Source organism: Eptesicus fuscus, chromosome 9, assembly GCF_027574615.1.
Source record: "Eptesicus fuscus isolate TK198812 chromosome 9, DD_ASM_mEF_20220401, whole genome shotgun sequence".
Classification (NCBI taxonomy): domain Eukaryota; kingdom Metazoa; phylum Chordata; class Mammalia; order Chiroptera; family Vespertilionidae; genus Eptesicus; species Eptesicus fuscus.
In genome coordinates, this window is record NC_072481.1 from 76,361,798 (window position 1) to 76,370,188 (window position 8,391).

An 8,391-nucleotide genomic window follows, 5' to 3' on the forward strand; every position below is an offset into this window, starting at 1 on the left:
TCTTCTTCCTCAACGACCATAGGGCAGGAACCCTGACTGCGGGTGATGGGAAAAGCGTGGAGGGTGGTTTTTGATTTCAGGTTTTTTGGGACGGTTTTGGAAGGGGTTGGGTTAGTAGAGAGGGTGATAGCACGGAAAGGAGGAGGATAGTAAAGGGTGAGGGGGTTGTCTAAGGGGGTCTTATTTAAACCTTTAAGTGAGGGATAGATACTGGGGACCTTAGTGCTAGGGGTAGGATGAGGTTCTTTGGTTCCTTCCATAAGATCCTTTTGAGGTGGGTCTTCTGGCATATTTACCGCGACCGACGGACAAGCCAAGGGCGGGCGGGAACTATCTTTTAAGACTGTCTCTCCTGATTTTATTATATCTTTTATATCAGGATCTAGAGGATGAACTTTAAGAGAAATGTCTAAGGTCCTTTCTTTTTACCCTTACTCCTCGTGTCCTGAGGGACTCCTTGAGCCCACCGAGGAATACCTCGTGAGAACTGAGAGAGGTGCCCATGTCGATGCGGGAGCTTCTCAATTTTTTGCCTCCTCTGCGTAAGCCTCTGGGACGTATAAACCCCGTACCAGGTCAGCCCTGAGTTTCCGTTGTGCCTAGGACAGTTGTCTTGTCAACGATCTCCGTTTGCCCAAAGGCCCCTGCTCGCATATCATAGGTCGGGATGTATAAGCCCCATGCCAGGTTAACGACCACTAAGACAAAGAGAGCTCAGGGTTTGCGAGAGACGTGACGAGGAACCGACCAGAGACAAAACACTCCTCAGGGTGATTCAGAGTTCTCGCTCAGCCGGATCGGCGAGACGAGTGCTTATTAGCGGACTGGGGGTTGAAACGAGAAGCTCAAAGTGTAGGAAATCCGTCAAGGGGCATAAAAATTCGTTCTCACAAGGAATTCACTCTTAAATCTTTGTCTGAAAAGATCATCTGCAAAACTCAACTTCGATCATACTCACAGACGGGCAGCACCGCAGCGATCAAGGGATGAGTCTTCACTCACGGCGCGTTCCACGGCGACTCAAGAGGGTGTCCGGCCGGACCGATGTGCAGATGTTCCCCAGAGAGCCGACCCTCGGAGCCCCACGTTGGGCGCCAGAAATGCCCCGGCCAGTGGGGTCTTCTAACGGGGGTACCGAGGCAGCGCACCTAAGAGAATGAGAGAAAGACAAGGGACGCAGAAGAATGGAGGCAAGACAAAAGGGTTTCTGATCAAGCCTCGAAATTTTATTTTTTACAGCATTCCTTATATGTGGTTTCTAGAAGGGGAGATGCCTAGGAGGGGTGGGGGCTGAACGGGTCATGTGGATTTAGATAATCGGCTAAAGTCGAAAAGGGTGCTGACTATAGATAAATGGTGTGGCAGTTGAAGGGCGGCTACAGAAGGAATGCTTTGTCCTCAGGCAAGAGGAAGTGGGCCTAGTTCCCGTGAGTTTCTGTTTCAGTAACTTACTGAAGTAAGGTCAGAGTTAATCCTTTGACCAACTCTTGGCTCCTGACAGGGTGTGGTTTGCAGTTCCATCACAATAGCTCTTTATGAGATCAGAGCAAGAAATGGACCAATCACGGCTGGGGTGTGGTTTGCAGTTCCATCACAATGGCTCCTTATGAGGTCAGAGCAAGAAATGGACCAATCACAGCTGGGGATATACCAGAGAGGTTTTCTAAGTTTTTGGTCTCAATACTCATACTCTGGGAAAAACAAAAAGACAACGCCCAAAGAGCTTTTTATTTCTGTGGGATATTAAGTATTTACTTTATTAGAAATGAAAATCTGTAAGATGCAAGCGTACAAACATGCAAAGGAAAAGTCTGACTTATTCTCATGCTCCAGGCCTCACCCAGCTGACCAGGTTTGTCATCTCTTAGAGAAGACGCCCCTGATCCATCCATTCCTACCTGCCTCACCCAGCTGATCAGGTTTGTCATCTTCATAGCACTGACCACAGTGTGGCTGATTCTTGTTTACTGTCTGTAGGAAGCGGTTATAGGGTTAAGCCTCGGACTGACCTGTGGCAGGATCACAAACAAGTTCATTTGGAGGGCAGACCCCTCCCAGCATAATTAAGCCTAATCCTGTAACTGATCCCTAGATCTTTCCTGGGTAGCTAGTGGGCTGTGGGAGGGGCAGCAAGTGCTGCCAAAACAAGTGAAACTTACAAGAACATTGTTAATTGCCTTGTTTGTCCCTGATTATAAATAAAGCCTCAGCTTTGCAGTCTGGATCTGTTCTGTGGCCTCAGCCAGGCACAGAAAGATCCACCCAGCCCCAGCTTTCAAATCTATCTCTCCTCTCTTATTTCTAATATTTCTCAATCCCTAGCCGCCTCCACTTAGAACCGGTTCGTTCATCTCTCTTTCCACGCGGGACACGGAAAAGGGAGATCCCCGCCATGTTTGGCCCCCGCCGCATCAGGCCCCCGCATTCTGGCGCCCAATGTGAGCCATGAAAGAGACAACAAGAGGTAAGAGGCAAGGGATCGCTCCCAAGAATTGCATGCGCCACAGATTTAAGAAATGTAAGGTAATGGGGAGTGTATTGTATTGAACTGAATTGAAATAGCCGGGTGTAAAATGTGGGTAATCCTCAAAAATGCTTTAAACTATGCTCTGTTAAGCCTAGTCAGATTCTTGATTTCTTAAGTTTTGTTGATGAAACCTGGGAAAAGGTTAGAAAGCAGTTGTGTGAATACCATTTGCACCTCTTCTGCCTCCTGCAGTGGAAGGGTGCAAGTCTAAAAGGAACTTCTCAGCAACTGCCAATAATTCTTTATCTTAAAAAATCTTTTTCTTTCCTTAAAAAATAAAGAAATAAAAATAACAATATAAATTGAAAAAATAAATAAGATAAAAACAGTAGATGCCAGACCATTACTGAAACTTCCCCTGAAGAAACAAGGAGGTGGGGGAAAGGCCACCTTGAGAGGCCTCATCTTCGCCATCTTTATTTATTTTCCAGCTAATGACTTAAAGCTTTTACAAATTCATAAATGCATCTGGGGTTTCTGTGCACATGTAAAGGGAAAAGGCCAGTTTAAAAACGAGTGCGCATAGTTTTGAGCTGAACTTGACTTTTTGCTGTGTACAGAATAAAAACCCGAGACTGTTTTGGCCTTAAAAATGGCAAAGATGAACCAGAGAAAGAAACACAGGCCAGTTTCCCAAGACATCTAAAGTAACTCTTGAAATTTCCCGCCAGAGGCAAGTAAATAGCAGGAAGGAAATAGTCAAGTTTACATATGAATGGCTGAGAGTTTGCTTCTTGACTTCCCAGCAGGAAAATTGTGACCATTTTGAAATTTAGAGGCTGGGCCAGGCCTATCGGCTGGAAATTTAAAAGAACTTGGAAGTTTACTAAATCAAATGATAAATTTAAATGATCTAAATGTATTGAATTGTTATAATACTGAAATGTTGATCATAGTATTCATTGCATGAAGTCTAGAGGATAGAAGTTAATCTATTAATTAAATATGCCTTATATTTTATTTGAAATGTATCCTTAAAAATGTAAAAGTATTATTGATTTGAGAAATGTTAAGTATTTAATTTTGCTACCTAAAATTTAAAGCTCTGAAAGTTTAAGGTTCAAATTGAATTGGGAGAAATTATATAAATGTGGTAATAATACCTAAAATATAAAAACGTGTTTTTGAGAAAATAAAATGTGTTTTCTCTTAAATAATTAGGAATTCAAAATATGTTACTTCTTGGTCTGATTTAAAAAGGAGGATTAATCCTGTGATCTGATTAAATGTAATTGATAGTCTTTAAGATAATTTAAGTATATAATCTTCAAATCATATATATATATATATATATAAATATATATATTTGATCTTTCCAAGTGTATTTCAAGGTTTTTAGAGTAGCTTTTAGACATTTCATGGGCCCCGAAATGTTTCAAAAGTCTGTTCTCTCTTAAAACAAATATATATTTTTAATTAAACCGATTGATACCTGGAATCACATGGAAAGCTTTATCAAATAAAAATTAATTAACATATTAGTAAAGTTTTCGCCAGGGGACATTAACTGGTTAAAACCTTGTCTATACAAAAAGAAATTGATAGCCAGTTTGAAATTGAATTGCCATGGCCTAGAGCAAAGAATATCCTTACATGATATTATTCTACAATTTCATTATAATTTTTGATATTTTACAACAGCATATTGTACATTTATCCCAAACAAACTTACAAACTAATTCTTTGAATATTTGGCAGCAATTTAAAAATGACATGAAAGGATTTAACCCTTTCCAGGGTGTGGAAGGCCTCCTGGGGAGGCACTCAAGCATTCCAATTGCCCACAGCTGTTGCCTGAGTTTTCTGTTCATGCTGAGGTTGAAGCCTCATGGTGGCTGGTACCATGGATCTGTCTCTCGCTCAATGGCATGAGCTGGGCCCTCCATGGAGAAGAAACCTGGGTTCCCCAAGATATGTGATCAGTGCCGGGGCCCCGCCAGCCGGCGAGGGGATCCCAAGGCAGGTGCTGGGTGTGGAGGCCATGGGGGCATAGGCTACCAAGGAGACAGAACTGAACCTCACATCACCCTGCTTGGCCCCGGAGAATGGCTGGTTAGTCAAAGACGGGTAAGATTCCTCAGGGGAGGAACAACCTAAGACAGGCACAGTCGCAGAGGGGCCATCAGGAGAGAATTTGGGGGTCAACAGAGGTGGGGCACAGATCCTCACCCCCCCAACATTACAGGGGCTTGAATACTCGCCCCTTCTGAGGGAGGTCTCCTGCCCCATGGCTGCTTCGCGCTTCCCATGCCAGCTCAGATTGGGACCCAGGCAACATACAGAGACTTGGCCCAGATCAGATCTGGACCCAGATAACAGAAGGAGACTTGGCCCAGCTTAGATTGGGACCCAGGCAACAGAGAGTTGGCCGATGGCAGCTGCCCTATATCTAAATCCAGCCTAAATCCAGGAATGCTCAGGGCTTTCTCCAGGATGCAAAATAACCCTTTCCATTAATATTTACAGGATAAACTAAGATTGTTGTTAGAGTACTAAATTTTGACAGTAAAATAGTCAAGTTTTCAGATTAATTTAAATTGGCTAAATGAAATAAGTGAATATTCAAGAAAAATCTAATTGTACAAAAAGCTGTTTCTAAAGTATTAACCAAAATTTCTATTGGTAGTTCATTTTGTGGTAAAATTGCTTAACACCCAATGAATCCAAAGCAGTCATATTCTTGTGCAAAAATTAAAAATAAAAGTCATCAAGACTGCATTAAAATTTTTTTAGAATAGCCTCATAATAATTAATCAAAAAAGGATAGTAGAATAATATCCTGTAAGAAATATCCTGTAAGTAAATTACATCAAGCCTTAATTGCTTTAAAATTTTACTTTAAAAATTATTTTTCATTTATAATGCTGATAAGGCACCCATGAAAAATCTTATGGTGTCAAAATAAGCCAAAGGAAAATCATTTGGACAAAAATCAAAAGGATCCCAAGTCTAATTTATAGAAAAGAGTTCTTTATTAACCTTTGGTCGAGAATATGTTTATATTTCCAGAAAACTCCAAAGCCCATATGGATTCCTGCAACAACGGATCCCAGAGAGGACCTGATAGGACTGTTTCCAGCCACAAAATAAGTAGTGGCCTCTGAGAACAGAGGAGAAATAGTCCAGAAATAAAGATAGTGAAGATGCCTTGCCATGATAGCAGTCAGCACCTGTCCATTGCTGCAGGTTGACCAGGACCAAGGGTAAGAAAGGTCGGTGTGCACGCTTACAGACCATGTGTGCACACCCTTCTGCATAGAAGTCAAAATGTTTGATGTTTTGTGTTTTACCAGGACCCCTGACTTAGGGGCTTGCCTTATTTTAACACAGGGAATAGTATTAGCTGCCACATTAAAAGAGATGTTATACCTCAGGCATTAACCATTTTTACAGATGGATCCAGTTCCGAAAAGGCTGGTTCTACTGCAGCAGGGGAGCAAAGATCCTTCAAACTTTTTATATTTCAGTAGAAATACAAGCTCTTATTTGTGCCTTAACAGATTTTGCTACAGAGCCCATCAACCTATAGTAACAGTGCTTATGTGGTAAGTATGACCAAATTTATTGAAACAGCTACTATAGGGCACACTAATTCAGAGGAACTTTTCATTTAATTTTCAGCCTTTAAAATGTTATTAGAGAAGGACAATGTCCATGTTTTTATTGGAAGCAATGTCCTCAGTATATTATCCTCCTTTCTGTGCCAACTTTAGGGGTAAATCCCCGAGGACTTAAACTTAATCAAATCTGACAAAATGGATGTCACTCAATAGTGGAAAGAGCCAATCATACTCTTAAAATATTTTATTAAAACAAAAAGGGGGAGACAGGTGTTATGTGTCACCTCAAAAGAGGCTCAGTCATGCTTTTTATACTTTAAAAATTTTGAATTATAATGCAAAGGATTGTACAGCAGGTGAAAGGCATCAGGCCTCCTGTACAATAGCTTCCACTGAGTCAGCTAGGTGGAAGGAAGCATAAACCAGACAAGAGTTTTATCAGATTCAGTAATAATGTGGGGAAGAGGTTGTGTTTTATATCTTTCCAGAAGGAGCAATGCAGCCAATTTGGGTGTCAGAGCGTTACGTCCATCACCACAATGGACCCAGAGAAGATCCTGTGTCCCTTCCTCAAAAGGACTGAGAGCTGCCCTGGTGACAGCAAAGCGGAAGAAGAAGAAAACTGAAAGCTAAGCTACACAGGGGACTGAGGTGCCAACATGGAGTCATCTGAAGAAAACGACTGAAGCACAGCAGATTGTGGAAAAGCAAGAAGTTGAAGCTACTTCTTCTATCATGTTTCTGGCCATGCACAGCCAAGTCTGAGGACTCTGAGTAAATCAGCAAAAGAAACTTGCATTTAGTAGGAAAATGTTACTGTAGTTTGATTTCTTTATTGTTGTGTTGCATTGGCATTGTTTTATTAATAGCCATGTCTGGATTTTGCATTGGCATTGTTTTGTTATTGGGTTTTGCATTGGCATTGATTTTTTAATGTTTTAATAGTCAGAAATTTGTTCTTGATGTTTAAATTTTACTTCCATTATTAGTAGCTTAAATTTAAAAGAAAGGGTGAGATGTAGGAAGCGGTTATAGGGTTAAGCCTCGGACTGACCTGTGGCAGGATCACAAACAAGTTCGTTTGGAGGGCAGACCCCTCCCAGCATAATTAAGCCTAATCCTGTAACTGATCCCTAGATCCTTCCTGGGTAGCTAGTGGGCTGTGGGAGGGGCAGCAAGTGCTGCCAAAACAAGTGAAACTTACAAGAACATTGTTAATTGCCTTGTTTGTCCCTGATTATAAATAAAGCCTCAGCTTTGCAGTCTGGATCTGTTCTGTGGCCTCAGCCAGGCACAGAAGATCCACCCAGCCCCAGCTTTCAAATCTATCTCTCCTCTCTTTATTTCTAATATTTCTCAATCCCTAGCCGCCTCCACTTAGAACCGGTTCGTTCATCTCTCTTTCTGCGCGGGAGGTGGAAAAGGGAGATCCCCGCCATGTTTGGCCTCCGCCGCATCAGGCCCCCACAACTGTCAGTCCTTCCCATGAAGGGAGGAGCATGACTGTAGTGTTCCCTGAGTCTAGCAAAGTGAGTGGCAACAAAGCAAGTATTTAATACATAGAAAAGTTTGGGGGAACAAAATGAAATATTTCCAAATACTTATTTAATTAAAGTGATTCATAAAAAATATCTGTAAGAAATTCATGTTCTGTTCCCACTCAGCTTTTGGGGCAGATAAGACAGGACAGAGGAGGGCTAAAGTCTGGGTTTCCAGGCATGTGGGTGCTTAGTGAGGCTGAGGAAAGGCCAACAGGTAGGAGCCTTGCTATCGAGATTAAGGAAAGCATTCATTCCTCCGGTCGTACTTGGATGCAATGAATTTGGATCTGCAATGAGACTGCAGTGTATTTTTATACTTTGAATATTCATTGACAGATTACACAGAGGACTTCTGACCTTGCGCAGGCCACTAAGGTAAATTTCTGTGCTACTTAAATGAACCATCTCTGTGGAAAGAAACAATAATGAGGCTTGTTAATTTACATTTGTAAACACACTGAAATCTCTGGATGAAATAATTTCTACAGGGGTTCAAAGGGTGAGGTAATATGTTGGGGCAAATTGTACCCTTTATGGAAGGAGAAAGGGAGTAGGCAGGCTTGAGGACACTTAGGGGGAGCCTCTGGCACATTATATTTCAAACTAATACTTGAAGAAAGCTGCCTACTTTCAGGATATCGAGTGTTTTAAACATGTATAAATTATTATTCTAGTAATTATTTTCCTTTAACATTTCCCTCCTAAAGTCTCAATTTGTGTAATCTTTAGTGGGATTAGCCTGTGAGCTTTTCCCTCTACAACA

General features: G+C 41.7%; 1 long non-coding RNA gene across 3 annotated transcripts; it reads left to right on the forward strand.

Annotated features, from left to right (window-relative positions):
* The first annotated feature begins 1,658 nt into the window (after positions 1-1,658).
* LOC129150366 (uncharacterized) lies at positions 1,659-7,344 on the forward strand. Of its 3 annotated transcripts, none has more exons than XR_008557100.1 (4): positions 1,659-1,735; positions 1,834-1,919; positions 2,323-2,464; positions 6,576-7,342. It is a non-coding gene; the product is annotated as an uncharacterized LOC129150366 (long non-coding RNA). The 3 variants fall into 3 exon arrangements; XR_008557099.1 differs by adding an exon at positions 5,537-5,730 and having other exon boundaries at positions 1,690-1,919; positions 6,576-7,344; XR_008557098.1 differs by having other exon boundaries at positions 1,690-1,919; positions 6,576-7,339.
* Positions 7,345-8,391: the final 1,047 nt, after the last annotated feature.